This window comes from Salmo salar, chromosome 14 (assembly GCF_965601325.2).
Source record: "Salmo salar chromosome 14, fSalSal1, whole genome shotgun sequence".
NCBI lineage: Eukaryota > Metazoa > Chordata > Actinopteri > Salmoniformes > Salmonidae > Salmo > Salmo salar.
In genome coordinates this window covers 15,699,689-15,714,822 of record NC_138304.1, presented here as the reverse complement: position 1 = coordinate 15,714,822, position 15,134 = coordinate 15,699,689, and the positions used below count along the sequence as shown (strand labels likewise).

The window sequence follows — 15,134 nt, the reverse complement described above, 5'->3', positions numbered from 1 at the left end:
TGGGTGGTTAATGAGAAACCAGATGGTCTCTACTTACCGTGCAAATTCAAAATCAATACATTTTACATCTGCTTAGAATGTGGTCTCCTGTGTTCTTTAACTGTATTTACATAGGTCTTTTAAATTTACGATGAAACTGTAGGCCTGTTTCATACAAAAATAGTACCCTCCTGGATTCTACATGTACCTAACCTTTGGTATATGGCTGGTGTGAATGTCTTGCCCTCATTCGCCGAGTCACTTTAGAAAATGATTTACTTGTTCTCATACCAACAACAAATCAGTACATCTTGTCCTAGCAAACAGACAGCGCTCACACAGCTCTTTCACCATTAGACATTTATTCATCGTCTTAGCTCCACTTCCAGCTATGCAAAGATAAAAAAATTACCAGAATTCAGAAACAAAATGTTAAACGTTATTCAAATGCTCATGATCAGACTATGTAAGATGTTCTACACGTAACTAAGTTAAATTAAGCCTAACAAATGGTTAAACTACACATAATGGGTGAAAATAAAAACATATAGGTTCTGTGGCGCTAACTAAAGACCTCGATATTAATCTGACCATCCACATGAAAATCAACATTGTTGAGCTTGAATTGATCCTTGTGAGCGCAAGAGCCAAAGCTGAACGTTTATTACACCAGGATGAATGATCTGCAGTAGTAATAGTAGAGAAAATGGCCATCACGGTTGCCGTGGATCCCAGTCCAGCATTAGGGGAGGGGCATCTCGTAGGGACGTGGTGAGAAGCGATGGGGACATCCAGTCTGAGCTAGCAGTCTTCCTGCCTTCAGCGCAGACCTTCATAAACATCACCTCACAGTCCATTGAGAAACCCACCGCAAACCTGCAGAGGAAAAGAAAGGGAGACAGAAAAGTGAGTACATCAAGTGCATCCAAAACATCAAGCGCATAAATAAATAAAAGTCCTTGAAGTTCTGTCAAAAAAATGAGCTGAGTAGGTTGAGTAATCTAATTTGACAACTATGGTCATGTGAATACAATATAAAACAAACCCCATACCACACAATACATTTATCTGAGGTATTGGGTGTGTGTGCGATGGTGGTTCTTTCCACTGTGCAAATTGCGGTGGATAGAAGATGGGGGGGGGGGGCGAGGGTTGCGTACGTGGAGGGGTCTTTGGCTCCATCCGAGGGGGGCGTAAAGGCAGGGTTAGGAACGGTGGTCCATGGGTATGTTCATCTTCATCTCGTTCTCCAGGATCTGGACCAGCTGCTGCATGGAGGGCAGGTGACCCGACTCCAGCTTGGACCACACCGGCACATCTGCCCAGGGAGGTACAAACACATCAGCTCTCAACACTTCTCTGTGTGGTATTTTACAATGACGTCTATGCAGGGTCCGTAAAGGATCTGTGCATACTTATGCAAAGGCAAAGTGAGCCTTACCGTTTAATGTGATTTCAAAAGCTCCTGTTGACATACACTGGTTTTCAATCATGTTGCTGAAAAAGAATACCATCATGCAGGCATAAATCTGAAAGAGAAAGAAAGAGAAATTCAATATCACCATCAATCAATTACGAGCGAAAGTTGAACATCAAGTTAAAATGTTTCATTGGTCAATATGCACATTGGTTCTGCCAAGGACAAGGGCACAAAATTCCGTAGCCCTTCTGTCTGTGTACCCAGCCCAGGGAAACACACCAACGTGTTATAGCAGAGGAACAGAGAGAAATGCTGCCGTATTCGTGCTTACATAACTTCTTACAGCACCTTAAGGATAGGGGGCGCTACAGCGAATTTTGAAAAAAAATACGTGCCCATTTTAAACAGCCTCCTACTCAAACTCAGAAGCTAGGATATGCATATAATTAGTAGATTTGGATAGAAAACACTCTAAACTTTCTAAAACTGTTTGAATGGTGTCTGAGTATAACAGAACTCATATGGCAGTCAAAACCCTGAGACAGATCCTAACAGGAAGTGGAAATCTGATTTGTGGAATCACCTTCAACACTTTGCCTATGAAACACACCGTGAGTTAGGATTCATTGAGCACTTCTTAAGGCTTCCACTAGATGTCAACAGTCTTTACAAAGTGGTTTGAGTCTTCTCCGGTAGAAACTGACCGAAAGAGAGGCTTGGAAAGTTGGTCATAGGGGGAGGGCCATTACTACTATGACGCAGGCGCCCATGGGTAGCCTCTACCCTTTAATTTCCATTAGAGCAGGTATGCCTGTGATGCTAACACCAAGTGTTGTCAAATTTTAAACATAAGAGAGAGTCTCACCTTATTCTCCTGACTCCAGACCCAGATGCCTGGGGCTTGCATACCGCAGAGGGCGAAGGGGTCCTTGCCGATAATGATCAGTCCGATCAGTGCCAGCTTGAACATGGACAGGAAGGAAGCAACGTGGCTGAGGACAGCAAACAAGAAGATGATAACGTCAACTTCCAGAGAGACGGTAGAGCATACGCATATCAAGGGTTCTACCCAAAGAACGTACAAGGGGCGCTGCTTCACCTTGTGGACAGGCTGCACCACTATATCATTTTTTTTATACACATATTTATTTATTTTTTTACTTTATCCGTTATCATACAAGACCATTTTTTGCTTTAGATGGCAGGAAATGGCAGTTACAAGTGTCCGAAAAAGCAAAAACCTCTGAGTCCAAAGAAGGGCAACTTGGTGATAACAACCACAAAGGGAGAATAGATTGCAACACGCTTCAAGTGTTTACACAGTATGGTGGCACACAGTGTAATTTACCGGTAGAGGGGTAGAGGAAGGTAGTTCTCCCCCTCAATGCGGATGTCTGGGTAACGCTGGTACAAGACCTGCATGTACTCCTCAAACACCCGCTTGTACCCTCAGGAGATGCTGGGTGAGAGAAGGAAAGAGAGATAGACAAACAGGGCCAGAGGGGAACAGACAGTGACACACGCTGAAGAAAAAAAACAATCTTTAAAGGCAAGGTTATATACACTTGGCCACAGCCAAACAACGCTAAACATCAAAGACTCCAAGGTTATCTTTGATCAGTTGTGACTTCCATGCATTGTATGCTGCCTGCAAAGCATGAGGTGACCTTCCATTGCTGTATGGCACACGGTTCATCTACTGTCCAAATCCATTATTAAAATACTTAAAAGGCATTTCACATTCCAAACACATCCCTTGGTCTTAGTTAATCCCATTATCTTGACATGGTAGATATTAATCCAACCGGTAGTGGCCACATGGGGACGCAAATCGCAAAATTAGCTATTTGACAGCGGAAGTAGCTAGAATAGTATGTTTGTTTTTTTCAACCTCGCAAATACAGATTCATTAACAACAGACAAAACACGGTTGTAATTTAGCTACATAAACATTTGGATGTTGCTAGCTAACCAAAATACGGTGTTCCGTGGAAACTGTCAGGATTCTTTGACTGCACCCACCCAATTTCCTGAGCAGAATTAGCTAACAGGATTTAACTAGCTGTGCACAGCTAACGTCATACGGGCAAGTAGCTGATGCTAGCTGAACAACAACAAGACAAGATGTCTACTCAAAGTGTATTGTTGTCCTCGCTTAACTTACCAGATTTGGAATTTAAGAAGTGGCCCTGTTGCAAATTGCATCTTCATTTTCTTTAGGCCGCTGTTATCAGCCGACGCAGCACAGTACAGGGAGAGAACTAGAAACAGGAGCGAAAAGGGTAGCCACCTCTTCGCCATTTCTCCTTCGATTTGTCCACCTATGTGTGGTGAGCAACAATAGTGTAATCGGCGGCTCGCCTTCAAAATAAAGGTCCTCAATTGAAACTGATGCAAACGGATGAAAATAGCGGAATCATGCAACAATTTGACTAGATAATGCTAAACAAGTTTGTAATGTTGTTATATAAATTCTACAAAATACAATAATTAGTTAACTTGACAAAAAAAAACTGTTGAAATTGCATCATTCAGGGCAGAGCCCAACCTGTTTAACAAATAAAATAAAAAAAACATTTGTGGTTGCCTGTTTTGCATGTTATTTTGGCATTAATACGTGTCACATATCAGTTTGGAAACAATGTTCCAAATTGTATAATTGAGTTAATAAAGCCACATACAAACATGGTCTCTTTTTTGCTTTCTTGAGTAAGGCAGCTCCAAAATGCAGGTGGAGGGGCAGCCGGCAGAAAATACAGAGTGTAAGGTAATCTCTAGCTGCGCCATGATTGGCTCAGTGTTCTGCCACTCATGGGGACACAACATCACTGCAAAATCTACAGGGAGAGCTAGAAAGTTCAAGCCCCCTTGGGTGCTGCCATAGATTTACGTTAGAAGTGCCAATCCAAGGCTCAAGGTCATTGGCCACAGATAAAATGACGTCAAATCACGTTATATCTACCGTAGCTTTGATTGGACTGATCATGTTAACGTCATACCTTAAAAACTATAGCTAGCAAGCTAGACAAGCAGTCTTCATAAATCATGTCGACAAGCTACTGGCAAATCCTTTTCTTGTCATATGAAGAGAAATTATAGATAAAACGTATCGGTGCTTATCGGCCATTGGACATAAACATTACACAGCGTTGCAAAGCAATCAATAGCCTGCTTGCTATTCAGTGGAGTGGGTGTGTGGTCCAAGTCTGGGTTTAAGGGTCTCTTTTCCAAGTTTAAAAGCATAAACATTCACATGCAACACTTTGGGACAGAAAAGCTAGAATACATTGGCCATGCTGTCAATCGAGCATGACTCCCCTGCGTTCAAAACAACTGGAAACTCGGAACTGGGAAATCTCAGACTTCAGTGAGTTCAAGACAACTGAGAACTCGGAAAAAAACAAGCTCATACTGGGAAAATACGTTTTGAACGGTCATCCAACTTTGAATTCCAAGCCTCTTTCTAGAGCTCCGACCTGGAGATCACTGACATCATGATCCAACTTTGTTTTTTTCAATTTCCCAGTTGTCTTGAAAGCACCATAAATCAGAGAACTGGCAGTGTGGTGCCAGGACAACATCCTCTCCCTCAATGTGAGCAAGACAAAGGAGCTGATTGTGGACTACAGGAAAAAGTGGGCCGAACAGGCGGGCCGAACAGGCCCCCAGTAGTGGAGCGGGTCGAGAGTTTCAAGGTCCTTGGTGTCCACATCACCAACGAACTATCATGGTCCAAACATACCAAGACAGTCGTAAAGAGGGCACGACAAAACCTTTTCCCCCTCGGGAGACTGAAAAGATTTGGCATGGGTCCTCAGATCCTCAAAAGATTCTACAGCTGCACCATCGAGAGCTTCCTGACCGGTTGCATCACTGCCTGGTATGGCAACTGCTTGGCATCTGACCGTAAGGTGCTATAGAGGGTTATGCGTACGGCCCAGTACATCACTGGAGCCAAGCTTCCTGCCATCCAGGACCTATATAATAAGCGGTGTCAGAGGAAAGGCCATGAAATTGGCAGAGACTCCAGTCACCCAAGTTATAGACTGTTTTCTCTGCTACCGCAGGGCAAGCGGTACCGGAGGGCCAAGTCTAGGACCAAAATGCTCCTCAACAGCTTCTACCCCCACGCCATAAGACTGCTTCACAATTAATAAAATCGCCACCGGACTATTTTCATTGATCCCCCTACCTTTGTACACTGCTGCTACTCATTGTTTATTATCTATGCATAGTCACTTCACCCCTACCTACATGTACAAATGACCTGAACTAACCTGTACCCCTGCACATTGACTCGGTACCGGTACCCCCTATATATAGCCTCGTTATTGTTATTCTTATTGTGTTACTTTTTATTATAATTAGTCTATTTGGTAAATATTTTCTTAACTCTTCTTGAACTGCACTGTTGGTTAAGGGCTTGTAAGTAGACTGAACTGCACTGTTGGTTAAGGGCTTGTAAGTAGACTGAACTGCACTGTTGGTTAAGGGCTTGTAAGTAGACTGAACTGCACTGTTGGTTAAGGGCTTGTAAGTAGACTGAACTGCACTGTTGGTTAAGGGCTTGTAAGTAAACTGAACTAAACTGTTGGTTAAGGGCTTGTAAGTAGACTGAACTGCACTGTTGGTTAAGGGCTTGTAAGTAGACTGAACTGTACTGTTGGTTAAGGGCTTGTAAGTAGACTGAACTAAACTGTTGGTTAAGGGCTTGTAAGTAGACTGAACTGCACTGTTGGTTAAGGGCTTGTAAGTAAGCATTTCACGGTAAGGTCTACATGTTGTATTCAGCGCATGTGACTAATAAAGTTTGATTTGATTTTATTTGAATGCCAGACTTTTCATGACAGATTTGACCACAGGAAGGACCGCCGTGCCAAAATCCTATTCAAGTGAGCACTGCTCAATGGTGAGTCCAAAAATGTATTGTATGCTGCCTCATAAATTATGTACTATTCCAGGGAGATATGTCTAGTGTAGCTAAGAAAGTAATACTAAGTGTATGTCATGGGTCCTGAGATCCTCAAAAGGTTCTACAGCTGCAACATCGAGAGCATCCTGACTGGTTGCATCACTGCCTGGTATGGCAATTGCTCGGGCTCCGACCGCAAGGCACTACAGAGGGTAGTGCGTACGGCCCAGTACATCACTGGGGCTAAGCTGCCTGCCATCCATGACCTCTACACCAGGCGGTGTCAGAGGAAGGCCCTAAAAATTGTCAAAGACCCCAGCCACCCCAGTCATAGACTGTTCTCTCTACTACCGCATGGCAAGTGGTACCGGAGTGCCAAGACTAGGGCAAAAAGGCTTCTCAACAGTTTTTACCCCCAAGCCATAAGACTCCTGAACAGGTAATCAAATGGCTACCCGGACTATTTGCACTGTGTGCCCTCCCCCAACCCCTCTTTTACGCTTTTAAGTTTTGGGTTATTTTTGTGGGGTTTTTGTTTTTGAGGTGCGTTCGTGGTCTGCACCTTTGGGGGGTACTGTCACGTCCTGACCAGTAAAAGGGGTTATTTGTCATTGTAGTTTGGTCAGGGCGTGGCAGGGGGTGTTTGTTTTGTGTGGTTCGGTGTTTTTGATTTATGTTCTATATTTTCTATTTCTATGTGTATATCTAGTTTTCTATTTCTGTTGGGTTTTTGGTAATGACCTCCAATTAGAGGCAGCTGGTTGTCGTTGTCTCTAATTGGAGGCCATATTTAGTTGGGTTTGTTTTCACTTGTGTTTTGTGGGTGGTTATTTTCTGTATAGCCTGTGTGCCTTATGGAACTGTTTCGTCGTTTTGTTTAAGTGTTCACGTTGCTTTGAATAAATTAAGAAGATGAGCACTTTACCGGCTGCGCCTTCGTCCAATCCTTACGACGCCCATGACACTGTAAGTAAGCATTTCACTGTAAGGCCTACTACACCTGTTGTATTCGGCGCACGTGACAAATAAACTTTGATTTAATTCACACAAAGTGAAAGCACACACACAATTGACACTGCCGGACTGCATACACAACCTGAATGCAGTTAATAAACCCTACAGGAAACCCCTACAGTATAGCTTATAAAAAAACTTGTGCTTATTTGAGCTGTCATTGTGACTCTTCAGACAGTAACAAATGTGATAGGCCTATACACAATTTACTACATAGCGTCACTGTCAGTGAGGCATGAGGGAAAATTCGATCCTTTCCTGTTGTAGAGCCTGGCTATTTTCCTATCCAGTCCCAATGCCACTGAAAGCCCAAATCCTAACTCCTGTCTCGCATAAAAATTCGTAACTTTATTCTGTAATCCATAGGTTGCAATATCAAACCACGTCTCTCGCCTATGCATGTCAAAATACCGCTATACAATTTCATCCGCATCCCTGCGCTGTTTCGTACTTGCTGCCCATGTGAGAGCTTCAGTAGAGAATGTGTGATCAACAAACGGTATGAGAGTAGATATGGATATTTTTTAAAACAGAGTTGGTCCTTAAGATACCTTGATATTAAAACAATATCCACTCTTCATATTCCCCATTATTCATGAGCTGATCTGCTATCTGTATAATCATCAACTACATTTTTCCAAATATACAGGGGCGGATTGACCAGATGAGCTGGACCATTTTTTTGTTGGGTGGGCTGGTCGAAATTGACACACACAAATATATATATATATATATATATATATATATATATATATATATATATATTAAATTATACATTGAAAAAGGTGAAATGGCCGGTGGCCCATCGGCCCGTTAAGATTTTTTTTTCTCGCAATTTCTGTATTATACTAATCCATAATGAGCGTTTGGCCAGCCCGGTGTTCTGATAGGCTGAGCTGAGGTCACACAAACTCACATTCGAAGTCAAACGCGGAATCATAAAAGAGACCTGCTCTGACTATTTTATCAGTTAGGTTACAGGTAAAAAGCTTTTGTGTTTTGGGTAGAACCCTTTTGGGTTCCATGTAGAACCCAGTGTGGAAAGGGTCCTACCTGAAACCCAAAAGGGTTCTACCTCAAACCCAAAAGGGTTTTCTTCAAAGGGTTGTCCAAAGAACCGTTTTAGGTTCTACAGTGCCTTCAGAAAGTATTCACATCCCTTGACTTTTTCCACATTTTGTTGTATTACAGACTGAATTTAAAATTGATTAAATTGAGATTTTGTGTCACTGGCCAACACACAATACCCCGTAATGTCAAAGTGGAATCATATTTTTCAAAACTTTTACAAATTAATTAATGAATTAAAAGCGGAAATGAATTAAGTCAATAAGTCGTCAACCCCTTTGTTATGGCAAGCCTAAATAAGTTCAGGAGTAAAAATGTGCTTAACAAGTCGCATAATAAGTTGTATGGACTTTGTGTGCAATAATAGTTTAGCATGATATTTGAACTACCTCATCTCTGTACCCCACACATACAATTATCTGTAAGGTCCCTCAGTCGGGCAGCGCATTTCAAACAGATTCAACAGGGAGGTTTTCCAATGTCTCACAAAGAAGGTCACCTATTGGTAGAAATATAAAAAACAGACATTGAATATCGCTTTGAGAATAGAAAAGTTAATAATTACACTTTGGATGGTGTATCAATACACCCAGTCACTACAAAGATATAAACTCAGCAACAACAACAAAAAACATCCTCACTGTCAACTGCGTTTATTTTCAGCAAACTTAACATGTGTAAATATTTGTATGAACATAACAAGATTCAACAACTGAGAAATAAACTGAACAAGTTCCACAGACATGTGACTAACAGACATGGAATAATGTGTCCCTGAACAAAAGGGGGGTTAACATCAAAAGTAACAGTCAGTATCCGGTTTGGCCAGCAGCTGCATTAAGTACTGCAGTGCATCTCCTCCTCATGGACGGCACCAGATTTGCCAGTGCTTGCTGTGAGATGTTACCCCACTCTTCCACCAAGGCACCTGCAAGTTCCGGGACATTTCTGGGGGGAATGGCCCTAGCCCTCACCCTCCGATCCAACAGGTCCCAGATGTGCTCAATAGGATTGAGATCCGGGCTCTTCACTGGCCATGGTAGAACACTGACATTCCTGTCTTGCAGGAAATCACTCACAGAACGAGCAGTATGGCTGGTGGCATTGTCATGCTGGAGGGTCATGTCAGGATGAGCCTGCAGGAAAGGTACCACATGAGGGAGGAGGATGTCTTCCCTGTAACGCACAGCGTTGAGATTGCCTGCAATGACAACAAGCGCAGTCTGATGATGCTGTGACACACCACCCCAGACCATGACGGACCCTCCACCTCCAAATTGATCCCGCTCCAGAGTACAGGCCTCGGTGTAACGCTCATTCCTTCGACAATAAACGTGAATCTGACCATCACCCCTGGTGAGACAAAACCATGACTCGTCAGTGAAGAGCACTTTTTGCCAGTCCTGTCTGGTCCAGCGACGGTGGGTTTGTGCCCATAGGTGACGTTGTTGCCGGTGATGTATGCTGAGGACCTGCCTTACAACAGGCTTACAAGCCCTCAGTCCAGCCTCTTTCAGCCTATTGCGGACAGTCTGAGCACTGATGGAGGGATTGTGCGTTCCTGGTGTAACTCGGGCAGTTGTTGTTGTTGCCATCCTGTACCTGTCCCGCAGGTGTGATGTTTGGATGTACCGATCCTGTGCAGGTGTTGTTACACGTGGTCTGCCACTGCGATGATGATCAGCTGTCCGCCCTGTCTCCCTGTAGCGCTGTCTTAGGCGTCTCACAGTACGGACATTGCAATCTATTGCCCTGGCCACATCTGCAGTCCTCATGCCTCCTTGCAACATGCCTAAGGCACATTCACGCAGATGAGCAGGGACCCTGGGCATCTTTCTTTTGGTGTTTTTCAGAGTCAGTAGAAAGGCCTCTTTAGTGTCCTAACTGTGACCTTAATTGCCTACCGTCTGTAAGCTGTTTGTGTCTTAACATCCATTCCACAGGTGCATGTTCATTAATTGTTTATGGTTCATTGAACAAGCATGGGAAACAGTGTTCAAACCCTTTACAATGAAGATCTGTGAAGTTATTTGGATGTTTACGAATATCTTTCAAAGACAGGGTCCTGAAAAAGGGACATTACTTTTTTTGCTGAGTTTAGGTGTCTACTACCGCTTCGGCGCTCACAGTCGCCAGTTTACTAACCACCAGTTCTGGCAACCCATCATTACGCACACCTAGCAACCTTCATCACGCACACCTGCGCCTCATCATTAGGCACACCTGGAATTCATCACTTCCCTGATTACTTCCTCTTTATTTAGCCCTCTGTGTTCATCCGTCCATAGGTAATTTTAATTCTCACATTCACTTCACTTCCCATGTTTGTGCATTTGTAGCTGTTCTGTATTAAACGCACCTCCTGCACATGCTTTCTGACTCCCGGCATATACATAACAGCGTCCTTCCTAACTCAGTTGCAGGAGAGGAAACCACTCAAGGATTTCACCATGAGGCCAATGGTGACTTAAAAACGGTTATAGAGTTTAATGACTGTGATAGGAGAAAACTGAGGATGGATCAACAACATTGTAGATACTCCACAATACTAACCTAATTGACAGAGTGAAAAGTAGGAATCCTGTAGGGGAAGAAATATTCCAAAACATGCATTTTACTCCTGAATTTATTTATGCTTGCCAAAAAAAGGGTTTGAGTACTTATTGACTCAAGACATTTCAGCTTAAAATGTTTTAAGTTGTTAAAAATTCTAAAAACATAATTCCACTTTGACATTATGGGGTATTGTGTGTAGGCCAGTGACACAAAATCTCAATTGAATCCATTTTAAATTCAGGCTGTAACAACAAAATGTGGACAAAGTCAAGGGGTGTGAATACCTCCTGAAGGCACAACAGGGAGGCAAAGAACAAGGCTAGAGCAGAGGAACAGTAATATTGGTGAGTTGTATCTCCAGTGGTGTTTTTACATATTGTTTTAAACATGAGCTGGTTAAAAAAGAGGACCATGTCTTGCCAGTCACTGGTACAGAAATGGTGGAGAAATGCTGCACTGACCTGTCAATGTTATGTCAGCACTATTGCCTTTGTCTAAGTAGGGTGTGTAGGGTCAGGGTGAATGTGTATGGTTGGTGGCCCGCATGTCAACAGCTCATATAGGCACAGTTTAGCTGAAACTCATCTCTTGACATGTAGGGTGGTAGACTTCTTAAAAAATAATTTTTGAATTATTATTATTTTATAATAATTATTTTCACCTGACACCTTACAGTACCTAAATTTACATTTACATTTACATTTAAGTCATTTAGCAGACGCTCTTATCCAGAGCGACTTACAAATTGGTGCATTCACCTTATGATATCCAGTGGAACAACCACTTTACATGAATAAATGGTGTCAGGTGTCACATAACTTTCATTAGCTGGCTAGGATTAGCACGCTAGCTAATTACAGTGACTATTTGTTATTTCTCTGCTACACGTGGAAATCACCACAACGTTCCCACCCCGAAAGCCCGAATATGTATTAGCAGCCAGCGTCAGTCTTCAAGGTGGAACCTAAAAAATAATTTCCTCTCTAGGACAGGAATTACAGGAATTACTGGAAATAGGTGCGGCAACTGTCTCTGAGGTGACTCTTTAATATTAATGCCAACCAGCATTCAGTAGTAGGTGAACATTTACCTGTAAAATTGAATTATTATCATTTTTTTATTATCTCAAGGATTAAAAGATTAAATTATCTCACTGGACACAACCAAGTGAATAATAATCTGCAATCATAACGGTCACCACCAACACCATTTGTCTGCTTAAACTGTCTGTGGGTTGAATATATATAGTGCATTCGGAAAGTATTCAGACCCCTTGACTTTTTCCACATTTTGTGACGTTACAGCCTGATTCTAAAATGGATTAAAAATAAAACATTTCCCTCATCAATCTGCACACATTACCCCATAATGACAAAGTGAAAACAGGTTTTTAGAAATACCTTAAGTAAGTATTCAGAACCTTCGCTATGAGACTTGAAATTGAGCTCAGGTGCATCCTGTTTCCATTGATCATCTTTGAGATGTTTCTACAACTTGGAGTCCACCTGTTGTAAATTCAACTGATTGGACATGATTTGGAAAGGCACACACCTGTCTATATAAGGTTCCACAGTTGACAGTGAATGTCAGAGCAAAAACCAAGCCGTGAGGTCGAAGGAACTGTAGTTATAGCTCCGATGACAGGATTGTGTCGAGGCACAGATCTGGGGAAGCGTACCAAAACATTTCGGCAGCATTGAAGGTCCCCAAGAACACAGTGGCCTCCATCATTCTTAAATGGAAGAAGTTTGGAACCACCAATACTCTTCCTAGAGCTGACCACCTGGCCAAACTGAGCAATCGGGGGAGAAGGGCCTTGGTCAGGGAGGTGACCAAAAACCTAATGGTCTCTCTGACAGAGCTCCAGAGTTCCTCTGTGGAGATGGGAGAACCGTACAGAAGGACAACAATCTCTGAAGCACTCCACCAATCAAGCCTTTATGGTAGAGTGGCCAGACGGCAGCCACTACTCAGTAAAAGGTACATGACAGCCCGCTTGGAGTTTGCCAAAAGGCACCTAAAGGACTCGCAGACCATGAGAAACAAGATTGAACTCTTTTGCCTGAATGCCAAGCGTCACATCTGGAGAAAATCTGTCACCATCCCTATGGTGAAGCATGGTGGTGGCAGCATCATGCTGTGGGGATGTTTTTCAGAAGCAGGGACTGGAATACCAGTCAGGATCGAGTGACAGATGAACGGAGCAAAGGACAGAGAGATCCTTGATGAAAACCTGCTCCAGAGTACTCAGGACCTCAGACTAGGGCAAAGGTTCACCTTCCAACAGAACAATGACCCTAAGCACACAGCAAAGACAACGCAGGAGTGGCTTCGGGACAAGTCTCTGAATGTCCTTGAGTGGCCCAGCCAGAGCCCGGACTTGAACACGATCGAGCATCTCTGGATTGACCTGAAAATAGCTGTGCAGCGACGCTCCCCATCCAACCTGACAGAGTATGAGAGAATCTGCAGAGAAGAATGGGAGAAACTCCCCAAATACTTGGTGTGCCATGCTTGTAGTTTCATACCCAAGAAGACTCGAGGCTGTAATCACTGCCAAAGGTGCTTCAACAAAGTACTGAGTAAAGGTTCTGAATACTTATGTAAATTAGATATTTCAGTTTTTGATTTGCCATTAGGGGATATTGTGTGTAGATTGATGGGGGAAAAAGCAATTGAATCAATTTTAGAATAAGGCTGTAATTGAACAAAATATGAAAAAAAGTCAAGGGGTCTGAATACTTTCCGAATGCACTGTATATTGAACAAAAATATCAACGCAACATGCAACAATTTCAACAGCTCTGGTGGACAATCCTGCAGTCAGCATGCCAATTGCACGATCCCTAAAAAATTGAGACGTCTGAGGCATTGTGTTGTGTGACAAAACTGCACATTTTAGAGTGGCCTTTTATTATCCTGAGCACAAGATGCACCTGTGTAACGATCATGCTGTTTAATCATCTTCTAGATATGCCACACCTGTCAGGTGGTTGGATTATCTGGGCAGAAGAAGAAATGTTCACTAACAGGGATGTAGACAAATTTGTTCACACAATTTGAGAGAAATAAGCTTTTTGTGGGTGTTGTTAGCAGTTGATGTTATTCTTCAATAACACAGACCCCAAAGCAAATCAGGGGGAGGAAAATAGGTTTATTCAAAGAGAACAAATCATGCAGGGCTGTAGATGTTGATGCTCCCCTGTCCTCAGTGACTCTCTCCACAGAACAAAGGGACAGGATGTAGTTTTATAACCCAGCCATAGCCTGTGGTTGACCAATTACAATTCATTGCAATAAAACTGGGCCAATGGCCAAATAACAAGTATCCTACTTCAGGTTCAATTTATAAACAATTTGGACCAATGAGAACTTGCCATGTAGCTATGAGTCCCGGACTGAAATTCACTGTAAGAATATTTTGAATATTAAGAATATTTTGAGGATAAAATATTCTTACAGTGTGGACAAATTCTGGGATATTTTATTTCAGCTCATGAGACATGGGACCAACACTTTATATTTTTGTTCAGTATATTTGTAAATTCTGATCATTGTTGGTTTGGGGATCATTAACCTACCTTACATTCCACCCTATACAAGAATAAAGACAGTACTGAAATCTGAATCTGAAATTAAAATGTAATTGTCAATGCATTGCTCAAATGAACAGCCAACCTGGTTTCAAAAAACAGATAAAGCAACACCCCAAGGCACGATACCTCTCCCCTATTTGACCTAGATAGTTTGTGTGTATGTATTGATATTGATATGTAGGCTATGTGTGCCTTATTTTTTTAGTTCATGTAGTTCTGTCCTTGAGTTGTTCTTCTCTATTAATGTTCTTTATTATGTAATGTTTTATGTGTCCCCAGAAAGAGTAGCTGCTGCTTTTGCAACAGCTAATGCGGATCCTAATAAAATACCAAATACCATCCAAGTCAAGTGCATTAGGTTTGCTTTTACTACATCAAAGTCGAAATAGCTGATGCACTAGGATTGTGGACCTGGTCAAGGAAATAGGAATTATACATAAACACACGGACCGAAACTGCACTAGCAAAGGCAGTATTGTAAATGCTACTGTGGAATGATCGAAGTGGGAAGAACTATATTGCCACACAGTGGGCGGCGGAAAGATATACCAAATAAACATTGCAAGTTCGAAATGTGGTCTTCCTGTGT

At 42.4% G+C, this 15,134-nt stretch overlaps 1 pseudogene across 1 annotated transcript; it reads right to left on the bottom strand.

The window, feature by feature from the left end:
- Positions 1-324: 324 nt before the first annotated feature.
- On the bottom strand, positions 325-3,767 carry LOC106568928 (thioredoxin reductase-like selenoprotein T1a; annotated as a pseudogene). The gene is made up of 6 exons (XR_001320419.3): positions 3,564-3,767; positions 2,748-2,858; positions 2,265-2,391; positions 1,421-1,508; positions 1,140-1,297; positions 325-855 (listed from the first exon to the last, which is right to left on the bottom strand). The product of XR_001320419.3 is annotated as a thioredoxin reductase-like selenoprotein T1a (transcript).
- Between the last annotated feature and the right edge of the window lie 11,367 nt (positions 3,768-15,134).